A 22,554-nucleotide genomic window follows, 5' to 3' on the forward strand; every position below is an offset into this window, starting at 1 on the left:
ATTTAATGACCATGTGATTAGAAGAAGCATTTCATTACAGCTTTAACATATTCAGTAACACACTCCAGAGCAAGGATACAGCTCTTTCAAAAGTGGCTATAAATTTTTAGGTTCACATACAACTAAGCCATGTTTCATTGTCTGGATATACTATAAAGAATCCGTTTGTTGCTGGATACTTGGATTGTTTTCTCTAGTTTGATCACGTGAATAGTGCTTTTGTGAGCATCCACATTTAAGAATTCACATACCAGATTCTCTGCGTGTGTATATGTTGTATGCACATGCATGTGAGCACGTGCATGAGCCTGTTGCACACTGCAGAGGCTAGGGGAGGACATCAGGTATCTGGTTCTGTTACCATTACCTTATTTCTCTGTGACAGGTCGTTCACTGAACCTGGAGCTAGGCTGGTGGCCAGCAAGTTGGGGTTACAGGTACACAAGACCACACCTGGCTTTTTATGTGGGTGCTGGTGAACTCAGGTCTCATGCTTTTGTACCAAGCACTCTTTACCTGCTGGGTCATCTCTCCAGCCCCCTAAATACTGGTTTCTAATTATCTGTCTATCTAGAAATTGTATTTCTGGGTCAAATATCAATTCTATGCTAAGCTTTCTGAGGGCCCTCCCTTCATTTTCTGAGTGGACTAGATCTTTCCTGATTCTAAGAGGACTGGGCCATGCTGGTGGCAGAGAATGCCAGCCACGAACATGTCGTTCAGCCACCCTGACTTTGAACATGGAAGGAAAGGACTGGCTGGGGAAGAAAGCTAAAATGCTGTTCTGGTTTGCTTGGGTTGTTGACACAAATACCACAGACCAGGCGGCTTATTCCAGAAGCTTGCTGCCTCCTAGTTCTGGAGGCTGACGTCTGAGATCTAGGCAGGGCGAGTTCCGCGACCTCTCTCATTTGCCGGCAGATGCCTGTCTTCTGTGTCCTCACACGCCTTTCTTCTGTGTGTCTGTGTCTTCATCTCTTCCTGTAACGATACCAGTCATATTGGACCAAAGCTCACCCATGTGCCCTCATTTCCCCTTTGTTGCCTCTTTAAAGACCCTACCTTTAAATACAGTCCCATTCTGAGTACTGGGGTGAGGGGTCAGGACTCCAACATATGAACAGAGCTGGGCACCAGGCAACAGCCTATAACAGATGCTATGCATTATGGGATTGAAACCCATTTTCAGCCCTACCAGTTAAGAGGAATACAAATGCAGACAAGAGACACAGCCTTTCTAATTCTCAGTCTTCAATCTTAGGGGAGTGAGCAACACCAACTTTGCAAGTTAGTGAGCTTGAGGCAGAGTGTGTAAACCCTTCTGGAACTGTCTATGGCATTAAGTACGTGCTGACAACTTGAAGTTTTGTTCCCTTGTGTCTCTAGCACTTTCAACATCCTATTTTCCTTAGCAAATACATTCTGAGGGCTACTGAGTGCATGGGTGTGACTGGGGGCTGGCCAGAGTCCTTATCCACAGGTCCAAAGAGATGATGACCTCTTTGCACACCCTGGGACACAGTTGTTAGCCAAGTTCAAAGCATTTCTGTATTGGAAGAGAAATAGTGAAAGGTAAAAGCATGCTTTGGGACAGAGCTGAATTTCACCTTCATTGAGGAAACATTAAAGGCGTATTCCACCTTTTCCTACTTTCTCCATCCATGTCAGACTTTCTGGCCTTCTTCCTGAACACCCACCATAGCTTGTTCACCAGTGAGTCTAGTTTTTCTTGCTCTTGCCTTCTTAATCTTCCTGACGCACAGCTGTTATTTAAAAATACTTTATTTATAATGTTGTACATGTATGCCATACATACTAATCACTCACTGTCCCCTCCCTGCTCCCCTTGTCCATTCTTGCCCAACCCAACTGAGTCATTTTGTTTTGTGACCCAGGGCTATCTGTGTCACCATGGGTTTGGAACTGTTGGTGTGTGGTAGGTTTAGCTGTGGATACAACTAAAGACAGTGGTCTGCCTCTCCCAGAGTCCATCAATAGCCAATAGTTCAGAGGTGAGGGTAGGACCCATGAGCCCTTTCCTCTCCCTTGACTGATTATTGATAGGGACATTCTTGTGTGGGCCTAGTGCAGGTAACTACAGTTGTTAAGAGTTAATGATTACAGTAGTTGTGTAAAGTCCAGGGAATGGCATTCTGCAATCCTTCACCCCATCTTCCTGCTCTTACATCTTGCCTCTTCTTCCAAAATTTTCCCTGAGTCTTAGAGGGGGTGGTATAGTGACTTGCTCAGCACCGACCCACAACTGTCGCTTATTCTTTGCATCTTAGGCTGAAGCATAGTTCTTATCATATCAAACCCCTGAAAAAGCCCTTCATTCCCTCTCTCCCCTGCTCAGTATACCACACACCACAAAGTTCCAGCCCACATTTCCAGCCTTTTCTATGCTTCCTTTTGTTTTATTTTATGCTCTAGAGAATCAGGGCTTTTGCTTCTGCTTGAGAGTGTCCTGTGTTTTCCCACCTCTGTGTCTTTGCTCTCTGCTCCTCTGTATCAGTTAGGAATGCATTCAGCAGCAAGTAACTGAACCAGTGGTGACCTAAACATGAAAAGTATTCAATCATGGGGCTGGAGAGATGACTCAGTGGTTAAGAGCACTGGCTGCTCTTGCAGAGGACTTGGGTTTGATTCCCAGCACCCACATGGTGGCTAGCAACTGTCTGTACCTTCAGTATCAGGGGAATCCGATGCCCTCTTCTGACATCCCTGGACATTGCACAAGGGTGTACTTACATACATGTAGGCAATATACTCATACACAAAAAATAAAAGCAGGGTGTGGTGGCACACACCTTTAATTCCAGCACCTGGGAGGCAGAGGCAGGTGGATCTCTGTGAATTCAAGGCCAGCCTGGTCTACATAGTGAATTTGAGGTCAGCTGGGGCTACAGGGAGACCCTGTCTCAAAAAGACCAAATATATAATATATATTTAAAAAAGAGTACTTAATCATTTCCCAAATGAGAAGTCCTGAGACAGAGCTCTACTACAGCAGATCAGCCAGGTCTTCCAAGGGCCAGACCCTGTTGGTGATTCATATTATCCTGGCATGTGCTCGCTGAACTATGGTTGCAAAGTGTCTGTTAGAGCAGCAGGCATGGTGTCCATATTCAAGGTAGAAGAAGGGCAAAGGTGTCACTGTGGATGGTTTTCTCTTTTCTCCAATAGAAAACCATCTTAGAAGCTCCAGGAGTCTTTCTCTGAAATGCTGTGGGTAGCTATGTATCACTTGGATAGACACTACCTGCATAGGAACCTGGGAGAGTAAGTACTCAGTAAAGAAGGAGAGAAGTGGGACTTGCTAGTAGATGAGGCCACCATCAATGCCTGCCCTGCTGGTCTCTTCTCCTCCACCATGAAGCTCCATTCTCTTGTTCAGATGCAAAGACTCTTTCCCCTTTCATACCTAATGTAGTTGTATATCTCAATTTCAACACAAATTCACATTCACATATGGCAGTAGGCACTCGTTTATCTCCTCTTCCTTCCTAGATTAGAAGCTCCTCAAGAGCAGGGATCACGTCTAGTTTATCCTAGGGCATCCAGGGGTGTTCCTCAAAGACACTCAACCTTTATACAGAAGGTTTTTAAAATATTTTTTAAATTATTTTTATTTTATGTGTATGAGTGTATTGCCTGCATGTATGTAAGTGCACGTGTGTCATGCAATGCCCATGGAGGTCAGAAGAGGGCATAAGAGTCCCTGGAACTGGAGTTACAAATGGTTGTTAGCTGCCATGTGGGTGCTGGGAACAGAACTTGAGTCCTCTGCAAGAACAGCCAGCTGAGCCAGCTGTCTAGCCCCTATACAAAAGTTTTAATATTCACGAGTAGCAGCTTGAACTTAAATGCTTATCTGTGTTCCTTGGTTAAAACTCTTTGCACTGTTCCCTTTATGAATGTTTTAGAATATAGACAGACATTACACCTGACACTTAACTGTCTTACCATTTGCAAATCATGTGACAATACCTATATGAGCACAGTACTTTGCAAGACTGGACATGAGCTATATCCTGTCCTTTGAGCAAGCAACCTTCCCCAGAAGTTAGTGCTATTATTATGCTTGCTATTAATGATTCACCCAATAGTAAATCATTTTGGAAGCGCTGATACTCTTTCTTCAAGGAGGAGAGGATTCGGACAGGTCAGTTGCTTGCATCTAAGCATCAACTAAGTTGTAGAGAGCTGGGATCTGAATCTTGGCCTCTGAATCTGGAGACCATGATTTGAACTATTAGACTAAATTTCCTTCCTTACCTTTTCCAGGACACACAGCTTAATGGAGGTTATGCTCAGGGACATCGATTTATTTATTCAAATATTTTATTAGTATATATTAATTATTCATAGCAATGGGCTTCATCATGACATTTTTGCACGTGTACAGAATGAATTTCAGTCACATTCACCCCCCTTTAGCCTCTATTGTCCCCCTCCCATTAGGGCTAAATCTCTTCCCAACCAGCCTCCCACCAATTTATATTTTAATAGCATTCTTTATTTACTGGGCTAGGGGCTTAGATAACAATGAAGAAAATAATTTGTCCTTTTTAAGTTGAGACTGACCTGACACAGTCTTGCCAACTGTAGGGTTCGGTGACTGAGTCCCCAAGAAAACTTTGTTGTTGAACAAACCCAGAAAACCTAAGCCTCGCACAAGGATCCTCTGACCCTTCTGACCAGCACCCCAGTCTGCTACAGACAAAGTCTCCCACTTGGTCCCTGCACTGGATAGCTTTAGTGTCAACTTGACACACCTGGGTTAAGGAAGCCTCAATTGGGGAATTGCCTCCATTGGACTGGCTTGTGGCCATGTCTGTGGGGCATTTTCTTGATTGTTGAGTGATGTGGGAGGGCCCAGCTCACTGTGGGTGGTGCCACCCCTGGGCAGGTGGGTCTGTGCTGGATAAGAGAGCAAGCTGAGCTGGGACCAGGGTAGCAAGCCAGTAAGCAGCATTCCTCCAAGGCCTGTGCTCCAGCGCCTGCTTCCAGGTTCCTGCCCTGAGTTCCTACCTTGGGCTCCCCGATGAACTGTGACCTGGGAGATGTAAGCTGAATAAACCCTTTCCTCCCCAAGTTGGAAGTTGTCAGAGTGCTTTGTCACAGCAATGAAGAACAAACTAGGACAATCCCTTCCCAGAAGCTTTCTTGGGCTCTGTGTTTTGGGACTTTGAATGATGGTTTTTTGATCATTTATGCCTTTGGCCAGGCTTTGGACAGTAGAATCTGGCTTCTCTAACCTCACCTCAAAAGCTCTTTAGATTGCCATTTACTTGCCCTTTGCTCTTCCTGCATCAGGTAATATCTGAGCTTACCTCAGCCCCAGTGGCTCTGTTTGCCTGCTGGCCTCGGGGCCTCACCTACTTTGACCCTCTGGAACGAAGAACCTCCAGCTGCATAGAACTTCACCTTCATGAAACTGTTCACCAGCCTCAAACAACAACAAAACAATTGATTTCCATGTAGCACAGTTCTCTCCTTCCGTTAGCCAGCCCCGGCCATTCTTAGATTTTTATTATTAAAACCCAACCATTTTTACACAATGCCAAAAACCTATCTGAATGAAAAGTCAACTGTGTGGATGTTCTCAGTGTTTTGCAATCCAAACATTTGGCCCCCGAGAGAGTCTGGCATCTGTGTGTATTAACATACAGACACCCAAGCGTTTGGACAAAGAATAGAAAATTCAGCAAATACAGGGAAACTTGGCATCTGTGGAGGGAAGAGTTGCAAGGCTGAGGAATCTGCAGAGAGTTTCAGGCTGGTGTCCACAGCCTCTGCATTTCCTAGAGCAGCACAGACTCTGATGGAAGCCCATCCAAGTCCAATGGCGTGAGGACAGGCAGAGTCAAATACCCACTTCTCTGGATCACCTTTGTGCCCTTTCTTCTGGGCTTAGGGGCGTGTGTCAACTTGCACAGCTCTAGGAATCTGTTTTCTTGGCCCTGGCTTTACTTAGGAGGCAAAACAAGTCCTTTATCCCAACATACCACAGCTACTTAGATCTGGAAATTTAACCTTCTTAAGATCAAAATCCCATTAATCACCCTATCTACTACTATATTTATTGGAAAGAGTAAGGCCCAACAGTTACAGTTATTAAGTAGACTAGCTAAAAAAATGTCATTCTTGGGGATGGAGAGATGGCTAAGTGGTTAAGCACACTAACTGCTCTTGCAGAGGACCCGGGTTTGATTCCCAGCACCCACATGGTGGCTACGAACCGTCCTTAACTCCAGTTCCAGGGGAATCCAAAGCCCTCTTCTGACCTCCGTGGCATTGCACATTGCACGACACGGGTGCACTCACATACATGCAGGCAATACACTCATACACATAAAATAAAAATATAAATAAAATATTAAAAAGTGTCATTCTTATTGGATCTGTTTTTTAAAAAGGTGATAATTTCAGGAGCAAGTACATTTGGCCTGAGGTTGGTGTCAGTGGAACTGTACAGGAAGCAGGACTGTTTGCCAACTTAGTCTTGGTTGCCTCTGAGGGGTGGTAGACAGAGAAGGGACTAGGTTTTCCCAGCTACGTGGCTCTTCTTACTAGGGGGTAGTGGTGGCCTTCTGTGATCCCAGCACTCAGGAAGCAGAGGCAGGAGAATAATAGGTTTGATACTAGCCTGGGCTACATAGTTAATTCAAAGCCAGCTTGAGCTACATAACGAGACTTTGTCCTAAAAACTAAAGAGCTGGGAGTGTAGCTCAGTGGTTGAGTTCAAAAGTGGAGGGCTCTGAGTTCCGTCTCTGGCACCAACAAAAAGAAAAATAGAGGGGCTGGAGAGATAGCTCAGCAGTTAAGAACACTGGTTGTTCTTGCAGAAGACCTGGGTTCGAATCCTAGCACCCACATGGCAGCTAACAACTGTCTGTAGCTCCAGTCCCAGCGGATCTCACAGCCTCTCCTGACCTCCCAGGGCATTGCACGACACAGGCGCACTTACCTACATGCAGGCAATACACGCATACACATAAAATAAAAAAAAAAATTAAAAAAAAAATAGAGAAAGAAAAACTCATAATTTCCTTCCATGAAGGTATACCATGAGCTCTGCTTCCCTTCCCCTGCTCTGTCCCTTTAATTCATCTGGAGGCATTCTGTCTCTCAGAAGGCACATTCTTTATCCAAAACATCAACACATACTATTGCCTTTGAACATCAGAATCAAAGGAAAGTAAACAAGCAAATCAGAGAAACCCATGGTGCAAGTGGAAGATTTTGGCTCCCAGCCTCACCCCGGTTGCAGTTGGCTAGTGGAGCCCTTGGGCCGGGTCCTTAGGTCCCCTGCAGGACAGTGCCCCCTGTCGTCAGCACCCTTAACTTTTCTTTCACACCCCGGTGTTCCTGCTTGTGGTCCCTTTCAGCTGAGGGACTCTTTCCTCCCTCTCTTGGTCTCCCCCTTCACAGACATGGGTGCATGCCAGTTCTGAGCTGTCCTTGCAATCAGCCAGCTGTTTGGAGTTGAATTTCTGGGTTAATAGAGCCATGTTTATCCCCCTGCACGTGACGCAAGGCAAACATTCCCACAAGAGCTTTTTCTTAGGACAGGGAAAAGGTTTTTCTCCTCTCCACGTTTCTTCCTCAGCTCTTCCACATTTTCAGAGACCAGCCTTGCCATTTCCCTCATCTCTAGGTGAACCGAGCAAGGGGCTCGGAGCATGCGCACTGCCACACTTGCATGGCTAAGCACCGACACTGTTAACCCAACTTAACCTGGTGAAGCTCCAGCCTGACCTGCTGGAATTGCTGTTTTCTCTGCCTATCGTCTGAACTAATACAAGTCCTGTCAGCGGGTCTCCCGAAGTGGCACAAAATTGTTAAACTTGGCTCGACTCTCCAGCTGTCTCAACTCCAGGGGGGCTGGTGCAGACCGGGTTCCTGCTTCTCCCCCTCCCCCCACCTCTAGTCCCCTTTTGTGCTCTCTGTCCCATGTCAGGTCTGCCCAGATGTGATCACAGCTGCTTCTTCATGACCAAAGACACATTCACACAGTCTTACCAGAGGACTGAGGTGATTTCACAAAGGGGCAGCCCGCCCTCCATGCAGCCGACCAGCTCCTGCTCCTTCCAGCCTTTCCAGGTCTCCCTCCTCCTCTCCCTTTACCCTGCCCACATCCAGCTCAGCAGCCCTGGCTTCCCTCGGTCCCCAGACCCTCATGTCCTCATGCCTCCCACATCCTGTCCCCCGAACTCACCATGTAACTCTGGGGTTCACCAAGTCACTCTTCCAAAGAAGGGGCTTCCTATACAGCAGAAGCTGGTGGTGGCTAGTTCCGACATTTTTATCCCCAGGGTGGCTGGCATTGCTTTATGGTCATGGAACCTACCCATGATGCCAGGGTGTGGTTCCTTGTGATGTAGTTTCAGGGAAGGAAGTGCCCCCACTGATTTCTGCTCAGCAATGTCTGCTAGGGACGTGCTTTTCCCCATGTTCCCATACAAAGTTCCTGATCTGTGTACCAAGGAGACTTACAGGTGTCCAGGACACCCTTTGTGGAAGAGCTTTCTGGGGCTTCCTCTAGGGGCAGTTTCTGCTCTATTGGCCTTTGGTAGGAGATCTTCTAGGCCTAGGGGTTCGTCAGCCCTCCTGAGTCAGACCATCCTCCACTCTAGTTTTCAGTGGTCACCACCTTCCTTTGGCCTCTGAGGAGAGTGAGCTTTGTTTTTCACTGAAATGGAAGGGTGTGTTTTCTTTGGAGCTTTTTCTGTTTTTTTCTTTTTCTTATATATCATTTATTTTTATTATTTTAAAATCTATTTTTAATCGAATTTTTGTGGATTTCATCTTAATCATATTTAGTGCCTCTTCCCTATCTGCACCCCCCCCATAGCCTGCTCTCAGGATTTCATTCATTTTGTCATATATATATATATATATATATATATATATATATATATATGCCTATCTAGTCAAGTTTGTGTAACCAGATGTCCCTCAGTGTGAATTCATCCACTGGAGCCTGTTCAACCTGCCTAGTGTCACTCCCTTAAAGAAGGTCAACTCTTCCTCACCCAGCAGTGATCAGCTGCCAATTGTTCCTCGCCAAAGTTGGAGCCTCCTGCCCATTTCCCCAGTTCTATGCTCATTTTTGTCACTGAGTCTGCACGCTGTAAGTTTACATGAGCAAGGTCCCAGTTCACCTGTGAACTTCATGATGGGGTGAGGAGATGTAGTTCCTTTGCCTGTATTGCTTGGTACTTTACACCCTTAGACTCTCAGAACTGGCCTCCCCTGTATCTTGAGACAGAGCCTTGCTGTGTAGCCCAGGCTGGACTTCCACTTTTGATCTTCCTGCTTTATCCCCTCAAGTGCTGGGATTATAGATGTGAACCACCATGCCCAGCTCTTCTTCCCCTTCGGACTTATCTCTGAGCAATGAGCAGAAGACCTCTGCGATGAGCACAAGATACGGTGTCTGGTGGCGTGCTGAAGCCAGCTCATTCTGGCTGCTGGATTCGTGGCATATGTCAGTTCTGCAGCTACCCTGTCTCCTTGGGGGTGCTTGTATCAGGAAAGTGAGCGGATGCTAAAAATCAGGATCAGCCCACCCCTAAGAGCAATGTTGGGGCTGCGCACAGGCTCTGCAGAGAACCTCAACCTCATACTTCAGACTTGGGTGGACGGAAGGCATAACAGAAAATATTCAATCTACAGGCATGTTTTACTACTTATTTATTTATTTAGTGTGTATGATGTATGTATGTGTATTCATATGTGTGCAGGTGCATCTGTGTGTGTGGGGTGCATGTTCACGTGTGTGTGTGTGTGTGTCTGTCCACATGGGGGCTAGAGGATAGCCTCAGGTGTTTCTCAGGTACCATCCACCTTTTCTTGGAACAGAGTTTCTCACTGAGTTGGAGCTCATCAAGTAGGCTAGGCTGGTTGGTCGGTGAGCTCCGAGGATCCGTCTGTTTCTGCTTCCTTTTACTAGGATTACGAGGGTGTACCACCACGTCGGGCATTATTTTACACTGATCTGTGAGAAATGTAACTGAGGTCTTTACACTTTTATAGACAGAGCTGTCTTCCTAGCTCCCATGCACGTACTTTAAAAGAAGTTTCTACTTCAATACATACTCTGGAGTCTGGCTGCATCTTCAGTGCCGTCTTCTATGCTTGGTGCCATCCTATCGTGCTTAAGGACTTTTTATGCTTCTTGTAGTACAGCATTTGTGTAGATTCCGGAAATTAAAGAAGAGGACGCAGACTGAGAGGGAATCTGGTGAACGACAAGAAAACGAAGTGGTATACAGCTAACTTTATGAATTCTACACAAGATGGCGCTGTCTTCTCAGCAGAAGAGGACCTTTGAAAGGTCCTACTGCTCCTACTGAGCTGGAAGCCTGAGGGCGGGGCTCCTGCTTGCCTGTTACACTCCACTGCGTTTGTGCAGCTGGCTTGAGCTGAGCATTATTAAGGTCAAAATCAGTGGCCTGCTGCCTTATCAATGTGTCTCTGTGATCATTTGTGTCCGTATTAATTATTTTCACTTCTGGGGAGGGGAAAGGAGTAGAAATATACTCAGTGCAACTGCAAGCCTAAGCTGCTGGTGAGTCTTGTGTTTTAAGATAAAGGAGAAGATACTAAAATTGGTACCCCAGCTCTTATGAGGGACTGAATGGTTCCCTGGTGTCCAAATGGAAGACAGAGGAGGTGTCTGAGGCCCCTTTGCAGACCCTGAGTTCTTGTCCTTCTGGTGTCCCTCCTGGGTGCTCTATATGTCATTGATCCACAACCACAACTAAACCTTACAAATTCTGGGGCCTGTAGGGAAGAAACCTTGTCATCCTGGCAGCTTGGCACAGAATTAGGCACCTCTCAGTCCACTTTAGGCTTCTGGCATTTTCTGGCCCTGGTTGGCATGAGGCATGGGGATTCTTACTCTTTTTGGTAGTACGTTATAGCTGGATGCCTCAGCCCCAACAGAAGCTTTTTCCTTTGATTCATTTTGGTCACAGATGCTAACTCTTCCCTCAGACCCAGGCTGGAACAGCATCCTGGAGGCTACTGCGTCTGTTGGTCTGACTCATGGTCCCTCATGCTATCACCTCCACTACTGCTTACCGGGTCAAACGCAGTCTTTTCCTTTGTCCCTATGACTCAGTCCTACGTTGGCAGCTTTCCCAGATGACATTCCCATGTTTTGGGCTCCTATTTTCCTCAGATGTCAATTGCCTGGGTTATTGGACATTTCTTATAATGTTCCAAGTCAACAACACTTACTAGGAAATCAGGAGGCCTTCCTGGACCCCACAGCCCTGCTCTTTGTACCCTCTTTCTATAGATCCTACCCTTGGGAAGCTGGCCTTGGGGGTTTTGTCTGTTGTTTCTGCTATGTTCTGAGGACGCTGACGATCTCCTGTGATTGTTGCATTATTCCACATCTCAGAGTCAAGAGCAACAAGAGTCAAGGTTGTCCCCAGTGGGTCATCATCCTGTTCCCAGCTTATTACTCACTAGACTAATTTGAAGGAAACAACCATGTCAAGACACTAATATTTTCCCCTCATTTCTCCTTCTCCTTTCATTTTTAAGAATATCAGTAGCTAGAGAGGTACACAAGGTCAAGTCTGAGTTCATTTAAGGTGAGAGATCATATTTGAACACTGAAGGGAAAGATATAGCCCCAAGGGACTCGAAAGTATTTGTGATTGTTGACAGTGAGGAGAAAAGCGACTAGGGCTTTCAGATTCCCACTGTTCAAGTTTTTATTGGGCACAAGGCCTGGAAAATTCGAGAACAGTCGTGAGGTCCATCTGTGGCACCATACTTGCTGCTAAAGTCTTACATCTCTGTTAACCAATTCTCATTCCATTCCCAATTCCACCATGGCTATTTCCCTCCTCAATTCAAACTCTTCATCTATTACTGGAATTTTGAATAGTGAGTGGTTTTTAGGCAACAACACTGATACTAGTATTGACTTTGTTCTGTTTTGAGAAAAGGGGTTTTGTTCTGTTACCCAGGATGGCCTTGAGCACCCAATCCTCCTCCCACAGCCTCCTGAATAACTGGGATTCTAGATGTGGGCCACCATACAGGGCATATGGTATTGAATTTGAGCACCATGAAAGTTATTTTTACTCTAGGATTCCGGAGGGAATAAGTCGGCCACTTCTCTGTCTTGGCAGTAGGAGCAGAGTAGGAGAGCACTGAGAGGCTTGGTGGCCTGTTTTAACACAAAGGCACGCAGGAGATGATGGTATATGATGTGTGTAATGGAGGAAGATCTACCTGAATATTAGAAGGGCATATTAATGATCCTTGCCTGGCTCCATTATTGCCTAAGCTTTATCACATTTAATTAAGGAAGTGAGCAATTACAGTGTGGGAATGTGGGAGACTATGGGGTTATCATGTGTGGCACACCTGCCAGCATGAAACTGAAGTCTAACAACCAGGGCTATGTTACATGGATTATTGCAATAATATTGACACTATAAAAGAACCCCTTGTTTGCAACCCAATCCATCCTGCCTGCTACTGCTAGATTTACTTATTTCAAATACCAGCTCATTCCCAAACTTTCTCTTCTCTGTTTAAGGATATATGGTGGCTCTGCATGGCTTTTGGGGCTAAGCTTAAATTCAGCCTGATGTTTTGTTGGTCTACAATCTATCACATCCTACTTATCTAGTCCATCCCAATACCTCCTCCTGCTCCAGGTGCTCAAACACTTGGGGCTATAACAGGCCCTGGCCCTTCCCAACTTAAGAACAGGTCCCTTTTCAACCACCTTACTTATACTTACAGAACCTACCTATCCTCCAAGTTTCTGCTTAGCTCTCATCTTGCTCATGAAGCCTCCCTGGCTACTCTTGAGTGTGTTAGAACCTAGAATAGTTATAATTGGTAGTGGGTCTCATAGTGTCCCCATGCTTCAGTGTTGGTCTCCATCGGTGAAAGCCAAGGGCAGGGAATCTAGACAAGGCCTATAGAGTGGTCAATTCAGAGTTGCTCTTGTTTCTAAGGGAACAGTTATTAAGGAGTGTGTGATTTTTTCCCCTTATTCTGCAAGCCCACAGAGTACAAAGGAAAGGAAAATACACTATTATGTATAATGTGATCTTTTAAAAACCTTGAGATGGGGATGTACCTTGGAAATTATGAAAGTTAGAAATATTTCCTTTGGGGCTGGAGAGATGACTAGGAGGTTAAGAACACTAGCTGCTCTTGTAGAAGACTTGGGTTTGAATTCCAGCACCTACATGGTGGCTAACAACCGTCTATAACTCCAGTCCCAGGGGATCTGACACCCTCTTTTGACTTCTGCGGGCTCTGCACAACATGGGTGCACTTACATACAAGCAGGCAATACTCTCATACACACAAAATAAAAATAATAAAGAAAGGGGCTGGAAAGATGGCTCAGCGGTTAAGAGCACTGACTGCTCTTGCAGAGGACTTGGGTTTGATTCCTATCACCTACATGGCGGCTATGAACTGTCCTTAACTCCAGTTCCAGGGGAATCCAAAACTCTCTTCTGATCTCTATGGCATTGCACGACATGGGTGCACTCACATACATGCTGGCAATACACTCATACACATAAAATAAAAATAATAAATAAAATATTAAAAAAGATTATCCTCTAAAAAATGAAGAAAATATTTTAAAAAAGAAATATTTCCTTCATAGAATAAACAGCTATCTTTGAGAATTAATATGTGTTTACATGTCTGTATGCATGTGTGAAAATGGGTTTGTGAAAATAAGTCCAACAGTTAAGAAATAGTTAAGCCTCTAGCCCACTCAGAGGACTGATCACAAGAACAATCTAACTAGAAGATCCTTCTGGAACAACTAGGAAGTAAAAATTCCAAGCTGTTCCCACTAAATTTTTCTGTAGGATTCGGTGTGCATGTAATGATTGTTTTACTTGAGTTCTGCTGCCATAACAAAATAGTATGTACTTGGTAATCTATAAAGAGAAAATTATTTCTCTCAGTTCTAGAAGTCCAAGATCCAGGTTTGTGTGTCTGGTGAAGGTTCTCTGCTTCCGAGATGGTACCTGCTGCATATTCTCTGGTGTGGCTGAACACTGCCTCTCCCATGACAGAGGGATAGAAGGCGCTAACTTGCTCCTTAAACCACTTTATAAAGCAATAATTTATCCACAAAGGCAGAACTCTCATGACTGAACACCTCCTAAAGGTTCTACCTCTTTTTTTTTTTTTTCTGGCATTTTTGAGACAGGGTCTCCCTGTAGTCCCAGCTGGCCTGGGACTCGCTATGTAGACCAGGCTGGCCTTGTTTATCTCTTCCCCACTGGACACTGAGTTTATTCTTATTTTATGTGTCATAATGCTAAGCTTATCTTCAATTGAATGAACTTTCCATTGTTATCAGAGGATGCAATATTGAAGCAGGCATTTGAGAATTGCATGCCTGTAAGTTTTGGTTAAGACTGAGAACTGATTATTCTCAACTAGCAGACAAAGCCTTGGATAACACTCTTGTATAAACAGGCCTTCACTGGATTAGTATCACAAAAGCCAAACTACAAAGCTGATTAAAGATCTGAGACTCTACTATTGAAAACAACACTGCTAATTTGGTTTCAGTAAAACATTATCATTAACCTGGTATTGTTAATTTGACTACTGCTACTTTTTCAGAAGGTTTTCTTTTTAGTATGTCGTTTACAAATTTGCCTTGGCATTTATTTGTAATTTAAAAAATTGAGCCGAGTTTTATGTTTATACATGTATAAGTAACCTGATAAAGATTTTTCAATTCAAACTAGAAAGTTCCTGAAATTTTTTCATTTGAAAGAACTGGCTATTCATTATCCTAATTTGAAAAAAACTAGTTGGACAGACAGATCCTTAGGTTACATCTATATTATTGGTAACAGAATTTTGTCTTCTAATCTTCTCATACTGATTAAAATATTATACTTTGCTGTTACCAAGTATGTGGCATATGACATGTAAGTCAATAAACAGTGACTAAATGGAAGTGGTTGCCTTCATTTGAGTGGTATCAAATGGATTGGGGTTGTTGTAAAATAGGTTGGAAACTGATTAGAAGGAGAGAGTGGATATGTATCTCTCTCTTGCAGAGTTTTCTAACCAGGCTGGGGGTTCTGATGGTTCAAAGGCCCAAGATGGTTCAACTTTATTTGTTTGATTGTTTGAGACAGGTGAGATGATTGATCTGTTTTTAAAAAGATATTTTATTATTCTAATTTTATGTGTATGAGTATATTGCCTGCCTGTATATAAGTGCACCCATGCCCTGCGAGGCCTACAGAGGTCAGAAGAGGATGCTGGATCCCCTGGAACTGGAGTTGTGATCAGTTGTTAGCTGCCATGTGGGTGCTGGGAATCGAACCCAGGTCCTCTGCAAGAGCTGTCAGTATTCTTAACCGCTGAGCCATCTTCCCAGCCCCAGAGATGGTTAATCTTGATTGTTAACTTGACTAGATCGAGAGATGTCAAAGAGATTAGTAAAGTACAGCTCAGGGTGTGTCTGAGAGGGCATTTCCAGAGAGGACTGACATGTGGGACAGCAATGAAGACCAGTTCTGAACACAGGCTGTGCCATCCAATGGCCTAGGGGGTCCAGGTGGACTTAAAGTGAAGGAGAAACACAAGTGTTTGCTGCCAACACCCATGGACTCCGGACTCCTGCTTCTTTGGCCTTTCAATATGGATCATCCAGTAACTCTCCAGGGAGCTTCCAGGCCTTCAGCCTTAGACTGGGGCTACATCATTGTTCCCTGTTATTATGAAGCTTTTAGCTTCTTGGACTGAGTGGTCACTGGGTTCTTTGCCTCATCAATGTGCAACTATTTTTGGACTATCCAATCTCCAATCATGTGAACCAATCTAATAAATCATCTTTCTATTGGCTCTGTTCTTCTAGAAAACCCGGACAAACAGCACTTTTTCATCTCTCATAGTTCAGTACATAGGAGATGTCCAATCCACACATAAAGGTAAAGGGTTTTGTCTTTAACAAAAAGAAGGATAAAGTAATTAGCCCCAAAGAGTCCTACAGATATATAACCACTGAGATCCATACTCCTGTGTATCCCAAATCTATGCACGCGCGTGCACGCGCGCACACACACACACACACACACACACACACACACACACACACACCCTTTCTTTCTGTGCAAGGCAGTGTGATAGTTCAAAGTAGGGCACTGTCAATGACAGAAGAGGCCATTTGAAGCCTTGTCCCCACACGGCCTCTCCTGCATCTGGAAATCTGACCAGACCAGCTCAAACAGGGGCGTAATCTAACCCTGGTCACATTGTCAGTGAGTTCTCAAGTGTCAGAGCTTTCCTCACACATACTCACGGCTGTTTCCCCACAGGTGGGGCCAGGCCTGACTCCCATTCCAGAAAAAGAACACAACTCCTGCCAGTGTAGGCTTCACCACAACCCAGGTTTCTAGGGCAACGTGGCCTGTTGGACATCCACTCCACTCCTGTTTGTTACGAGCCTGTGAGGAGGCCAGGAAGAAGACACTGTCATTTTCTGACAATGCATAAACAGTGATGTTGGGGCAAGAGCCACTGCGGGTGGGACCTAAAATTTGAATTTTAGTAAGTCGTCTGGGAGATTCTGGTGCATGCTAACCCATGGGAACTACTGGTTTCAGCAAGACTACTGATGCTGTTTGTCCTTACCACTCCCCCAAGGTCAGAGTTACTGCCTTCTCTTGGTGAAGGGCTATCCTGTGAGGGCCCAGGGTCACCCAGCCAAGTCTGGGAATTGAGCTGTAGCCAGAAAAGCATCTGTGACAGGCACATCTCACTCCTCAGATGTAAAATGTCTTAATTGGCACCAACGGCTTCTCCTTGCCTTTCTCCTCCTCCCTACCTCAGCAGCTGGTGGCTATATTTCCTCTTTGTGCAGCAATCGCATGCCTGACATGGGGAAAAGAAAAGAGCTCAAGTGGCTGGTGGCTCCGATGTCCTATCTCTTGCCTGTGTTATGAGCCATGAGCTTTGTCTAGATCAAGCAAACCATTATCAATATTAGCAGCGGAAGGGCAAAGTGCCAGGGATGACTCCCTTCCCCAGTGGATGCTCAGGAAGAGGGAGAGATTAGAAAAGGCCCAATTCTCTCCATCCTTCCAAGCCTCCCTCCCCAAGTACCAGAGTGCATTCTGATATCTAGCAAACTTGAATGACAAAAAGATGTGATTGACCAAGGGCACCAATTTCTGTCTTCCTATCCTTAGGCTGGCTTTATCCCCTTAATAAGCAAGCTCCCTCTCTGTACTTAAAAGCTGGTGGAGGGATTTGGCACTCTTATGTTCTTAATTTAGAGTGCCTGTCACTCCATAAATGATCATTATGATCCTTAAGGGCAGATACAGTCATTCTAGACAGGCTAATCAGAAACAGAAGAAGTCAGGAAAGCAGATGTGGCTTTGTTCCCATGGCCTAGACAGCTACATACTTTCCTATTCCCAGACATGGAAATTCTCTTCTTTCTGTGTTTCTTTCACTCTTTGACAGGGTTGACCAGATGGTCACATTCCAATGTACATTCAACAGATGCACACCTACTATGTGATTTGCTCAACCTGTGGTTTCTAAAACTTCTTTTTCACTAGAATCATTGGGAGAGCTTTGAATAATGGAGTTTTCAGGCTGAAGAGATAGCACAGTCAGTAAAGTGCTTTTTTCAAAGGTCACACAGCAAGATGTTTGCAGGGGTGGGCCAGGACTTCAGGCTCATATAAGAGTCTCAACACTGAGCATCTTCAGAAAGACACATTCAATATACCCCAGGCAACATCATTTCTGGGGTTGAATAGAGTAGAAGACTTTCCCCAGAACCCTGTCATCCTGTTCTACTGGGTTCTACAGGTCTGGTTCTACTGGGCTGTTTCTCTTCACCTCCAGTTCCTGCTAGCTGAGGGAATTCACAGGAAAGGCTGTTGGCCTTGTGCCATTACAACCTCACTTGCCACTTGAAATGATTGCTAAGTGCATCTCACACTTGGATGCTAAGAATCATTCCAAGGGCATTGGAGTACAGAACATCCTACACTGTGGGGGTACCCCACTCTGACCTGAAGTGCTCCTGTTCTGTGAAAATGTCGTTAAAATACTCAGAGAAACTGTCTGCAGGTAGATCAGTGTTCAGCCAGTAGGACATGAATGGAAGAAAAGACAGGAGATATTGGTTCACATGGTTAGGGAGGCTAAGACATCCTGTCACCTGCTGCAGGCAAACTCCAGATCCAATAAAGCTACTGATCAGTTTCAGTAAGAGTCTAAAGATCTGAGTACCAAAGGAGCCAGTCCAAAGGCAGGAAAAGATCTGTGCCCCAGATTCCAAGCAACTGGACAGAAAGTAAAGGGGAAAAGTTCCCATCTGTTCTACCTTTTCATTCTAGTTTTGGAGAGTCTGGCTATATGTTTAGGGTGGTCTGAAACTTTGGGGCTCAGGTGATGTTCTTACCACAGCCTCTGGAGAAGCTGGGCTCCAGGTGTGTGCTTCCACCACCAGATCTTACCTTCTTGTTCTTTTCTGCTCAATAGACTGGAGTCCACAGATTAGAACACTGGTGTTGACTGGAAATACCTTCACAGGCACTAAGAGTTTAATTTGGGCACCCCGACCCCAGTGCAAATTGATAATTAAAATGAACCAGCACAACCAACCAGCAGTAGAATTCAAGGGGAGGACAGAGAGATAGAGAAGTCAGAAAGAAAAGTGGACTCATGGTCCTGGAAGGGGGTTGGGATAGGAGTGTGGAACTCAACAACATAGTAGTTTGGGAAGCCAGAAAAATGGTTCCTTCCTTTGGTGAGAGTGGAGGAGCTAAGAGCTGAGTTTTCCTTTGAAATCTTTTTCTGTGAAGGCTGGGGACTCCCTCCATCACCTCCTTTCCTCTCTTGTCTTGAGTAATGTACCTCCAAATGATTATATCAAGGTGATATACTTGAGGGATATTGATGACATCTGTACTTCCTCTGGCTGATGGAGTTCCTATTCACCTTTATCACAGATAGCAGTATAGTTAGCATCTCATCAGATGCAGGGGCTGAAAGGGATTGGTAAAATGAAAGCCACATGCACATACAAAGCATGCCCTGCCCAGAGAAAGCAGGATTCTTGTACTTTTTAGTATCTGAATGTGGATAATGGAACAATGTTGCTACATGAGGCTACTTGAGGCTCTGAGGATTTTCCTAGCTCTCGCAACTCCAAAGTGCCCTACAGGTTTAGGCCACCCTGTTCTAAATCACAAAATTCAAGAGGACTCTGATTTGAGAGTCCAGCAGGTCAACACCTACCCAGGCTTGCTCCAGGATGCTCTCACCTTGTGAGCAGAAAGTCTTCTTGGTGCTCCTGGCAGGAGTTGGCTTCCTGTCTAGCTGCTCTGGTCTTCAAATTCTACACCTCTCTAACAATGGCACCCTGAAGTCTTCCTAGTTCTTCTTACGATCTGGGGACCTGCCTCTAAACTCAAACCCTCTGGCTCTAACTCTTTGTTGCTATAATCTGTCTGAAAATATGGGTTTTTCTAGCAGAGATCAGGAATGCTTTTTAGCACCAGAAGTGGCCCAAGTGACTGTCTCTAAAGGCATCTACGTGCTAATACCTGAAGCCTTAGAACGAATAGTTTGAATAACAGCAAAGGGGACTTTGCACAGGTAATTCACATAAAAGTCCTTAAAACAGGGAGATGATCAAGGATCATCTCAGTGAGTAGCTCCACCATCATAACACAGGGCCTTAAAAGCAGTGAATTTGATCTGATTGAAGTCAGAGAGGAGAATGAAGAGATGTAACAGAAGCAGAAGGCAGAGATGTTCCAGGCGCCAGACGAATTTGATGTGTCATTGCTGGTTCTGAGATGCGGTGGCCCCACAAAAAGATACAGTGAAGGCCTCTGAAAGCTAAAGATGGTCCTGCCTCCCAGCCAGCAATGAAGCTGAGACTTCTGGCCTGTAGCTGCAAGGAGCTGGATTTATTTGCTCAATAACCTGAATGAGTCTGAAACTAAGTTCTTCCTGAGGGCCAGGAAGGAATGTGGCCCTGATTCACTTCGACTCTAGTCTAGGGAGGTCCACGTTGGCCTTATGACTCGCAGAAACTGCAGTAAGTTTGTGTTATTTGAGTCTCCCAAGTTAGTGGTACTTTGTCACAGCAGTAATAAAAACTGGGATATTTAAGAAATACAAGTATAATTACTACGAAAACCAAGAATGCACAAAAATGGTGTTGGGCTTTCCAGCCTTTTCAGTTGCCATTTCTGCCAGCAGTAAATGTTAATATGCCTACTAATCAAGCTCCTGATTGTTTGGGTTCATCATTCCTGTCCCACATCTATCGATAGCTCCTATGATATCTCATATTTTTATAACTCGGTAACCTCTGAGTGCTACAGATGCACAAGGATTATGGTGAAATGAGCAGTGTGTGGTAATAGCTACTCTTTGGTGTGGCTCATCATGGCCCATTGACTTTGCAAACCTCATGGCACTTGCTGTGTATGATAGCCATGTGCTGTATGATAGCCATATGTGGAGATGGGGACTGATGCAATCGCTTCGTGCATTGTTCTTGCTCTAATATCCCAAAGGCTGATGAAGGAGGTTTAAGCAAAACAAGCAGTCAGGAGTCTCTCTAGGGAGTCTAGAAGAGGATGAGACAGGACCACTAAAGTGGCAGCAGTTGGGGTCAACAGACGGGTGGACCTGAAATTGCTCTCCATCTACTAGAAGAAAATAGAATGTTCTTGATAGATTTCATGCATACTCGGTGTTGTAGTTTCTTTTCTTGTTGCTGCATAAAATACACTGACAAAAGCAACCTAAGGGAAAAGGAGTTTGTCCTGGCTTACAGTTCAAGGGTTTGTCATGGTGGGAAAGTCAAGGCAACAGGAGCTTGAAGCAACTGGTCACATTGCATCTGCAATCAAAAAGCAAAGAGCCGTGAGTGCTGCTGCTCAGTCCAACCTCTATGTGTACAGTCCTAGATCCCACCCAGGGAATGAGGCCATTTCCATGGGCGGGTCTTCTCACCTTAATTACCATAATCAAGATAATCCCACGCAGGGCCTGTATCTCAGGTGATTCTGCTACCAAGCTGACAAATTAACATGATCACACTCATGTGCGCTCCAGTCTCTCCTCTCTCTTTTCTCTGAAGAATAGGCTTTTCTCTATTCCTTTCGGTCTGTATTTCCACACGTGTTATTAATGGCTAGTGGCCTGGGAATTGAACTGACTTTTTGGGGGTCGGTTTATATGCAATTAGGTTTTTCTCCATAATCTTGAGCAATATGAGTAGCATCTCAATGCTCTCTTCTGAAAATGGATCTATGGGGTGACGAAAAGTGAAAGTGAGGACACGGATGTCACCAAGAGGGAAGACAGACTACGGGCACCAGCTGAGGCACTGTGCTTCATGACCCCATTTGTCTCTAGAATCAAGAAAAGAAGTAAAATGGAGCGTCCTTGGGCTGTGATGCCTTTTTGGTCAATGTGAGGTGCAGCTGTGGTCTCATGGCCGTGGCAAAGCACTGCTTAAAAAAAATGACCATGTTGTTGTACTCCACTTGTATCAGGCTTCCCTCATCCAAAAGCTGCCCAAAGTACTCAGTGAGCCCAGCAACTTGCTGGGAGAAGCTCATCTTGATCTCTGCTCCCCATAACTAAATTCTCTACCACCTATTACTAGCACCACCACCACCACAACCATCATCCTCATCACCATCATCACCACCACCATCACCCACCACCACTGTCATCACTATCACCATCACCATCATCATCATCATCACCACCACCAGCATCATCACCACCACCACCAGCATCATCACTATCACCATCACCATCATCATCACTACCACCACCACCATCATCACTATCACCATCACCATCACCATCATCATCATCATTGCTGCCACCACCACCACCATCATCATCATCATCAAAATGATCTAGTAAATGCTTTTATACATGGACCATGCTAAAGACTCTGCCTCCAAAGCATGCAGTAGAAGAGACAACACACATACAAATTCAATAAAAAGTTAAAAAGTGATATCTCAGCTGAGCGTGGTGGCACACCTTTAATCCAAGCTACATAGTTAGACCCTGTCTCAAAATAGAATGAAAAAAAAAAAAACCCCAAACAAATTAAGGTATATTATGACTGATACTTAGCAGAATTTCTGGCTTAAAGTACATATTGTAAGAATATTTGTTCAACAAATAAATGTCTTTTCCAAAGAGGTTCTGTTGTCTTTTCAAATAGAGACTAGCACTGTTTGCTCAGTGATTGTACCAAGGGTTAGTGACTATGTGTGGGAGACAGGCTTGAGCCTAGGGTGAAAGTCTTATTGACAGATCATGAGACTGATGCCTAGAGCTCGCCACTCCCTAATCACCACCCTTGGATACCTCACCTTTAACGTACTTACTGTACTGTACACCACCCTTGGACACCTCACCTTTAAACTACTTGCTGTGCTGTGATTGGACCACTACCCCTATATAAGCTTGTGCCTTCCTGAAATAAACCAGATCTGCATC

At 44.8% G+C, this 22,554-nt stretch overlaps 2 long non-coding RNA genes across 2 annotated transcripts in view; one reads left to right on the forward strand and one right to left on the reverse strand.

Moving 5' to 3' along the window:
- LOC115068529 overlaps nt 1–22,554 on the forward strand; it is a 110,675-nt gene that overhangs the window by 40,806 nt on the left and 47,315 nt on the right. The window lies entirely within an intron of this gene.
- On the reverse strand, nt 78–8,094 carry LOC115068530. The gene is made up of 3 exons (XR_003847878.1): nt 8,029–8,094; nt 5,337–5,452; nt 78–981 (listed from the first exon to the last, which is right to left on the reverse strand). It is a non-coding gene; the product is annotated as an uncharacterized LOC115068530 (long non-coding RNA).

This window comes from Nannospalax galili, unplaced genomic scaffold (assembly GCF_000622305.1).
Source record: "Nannospalax galili isolate Female #2095 unplaced genomic scaffold, S.galili_v1.0 scaffold307, whole genome shotgun sequence".
NCBI lineage: Eukaryota > Metazoa > Chordata > Mammalia > Rodentia > Spalacidae > Nannospalax > Nannospalax galili.